The following is a 227-nucleotide window of genomic DNA, read 5'->3' on the forward strand; positions in this document are numbered from 1 at the left end:
CAGGCGGCCGCCCCGCCCTCCGGCTCCCGGGGCTCCCGGCTCCTCCAGGTCCTAAATCCCTGTCGTTGGGCTTCTGCCTGATGCCCCCCACCCCAATCTCAGCGCTCTCCTTCAGAGGCCCTCTTCCTCAGCCCGGGTTCAGTAAATCAGGGGGCTGGGCGAGGGTCTGAGGGCAGATGGGGGCGCGCCCCCAACTCACTCGCGGTGCAGCCGGTGGTCGGCGCGGT

This window comes from Bison bison, unplaced genomic scaffold (genome assembly GCF_000754665.1).
Source record: "Bison bison bison isolate TAMUID 2011002044 unplaced genomic scaffold, Bison_UMD1.0 scf7180017864038, whole genome shotgun sequence".
In the NCBI taxonomy this organism is placed as follows: Eukaryota; Metazoa; Chordata; class Mammalia; order Artiodactyla; family Bovidae; genus Bison; species Bison bison.